The following is a 562-nucleotide window of genomic DNA, read 5'->3' as shown; positions in this document are numbered from 1 at the left end:
GGGGGTGCAGCTTTGTGTGGGCCCTGCGGGCGGAGCAGAGACAGCCTGTCAGTCTTCCTGCCCTGGCTCCACCAGCGCCTCAGAGGCAGGAATTCTGACCTTGCTGCTGAGCAACGGAGACCATTTCTGCCCTGTGTGGGCCTCAGTTTCCTGCCAGGGAACCAGGCTGGGTGAGCGCCCTCTGGCCTGTGGCTTGGGCTCAGCGGGCTGGCTCTCTCTCCCTGTCACGCAGAACCGGGCACGGCCTAGGTTTGCTGGGCCTGCAGCCCCCCTGCCCCTGCCATGCAGGCGCCTCACCCCCAGGCACCCCCAGGGGCCTTTTGTTTCTCAGCTTTCGCATCACAGGGCCTCAGCTCAGAAGACCCCGACCGCACAGCAGGGGGTGGAGGGAGATGTCTAGGCTCCCCTCCCCACCACACATCACACAGATCACACACACCACACACACACACCCACACCCCCCACACACATCACACACATCACACACCCCCCACACCCCACACACATCACACACACACCCCACACACATACACACACACACCACACACACCACACAGACACC

At 63.3% G+C, this 562-nt stretch overlaps 1 protein-coding gene across 1 annotated transcript in view; it reads right to left on the bottom strand.

The window, feature by feature from the left end:
- MYOM3 (myomesin 3) overlaps nt 1-562 on the bottom strand; it is a 76,697-nt gene that overhangs the window by 75,503 nt on the left and 632 nt on the right. The window lies entirely within an intron of this gene.

This window comes from Myotis davidii, unplaced genomic scaffold (assembly GCF_000327345.1).
Source record: "Myotis davidii unplaced genomic scaffold, ASM32734v1 scaffold149, whole genome shotgun sequence".
NCBI lineage: Eukaryota > Metazoa > Chordata > Mammalia > Chiroptera > Vespertilionidae > Myotis > Myotis davidii.
Note: the sequence above shows the minus strand (reverse complement) of the source record. Positions and strands in the feature narration are given on the sequence as shown.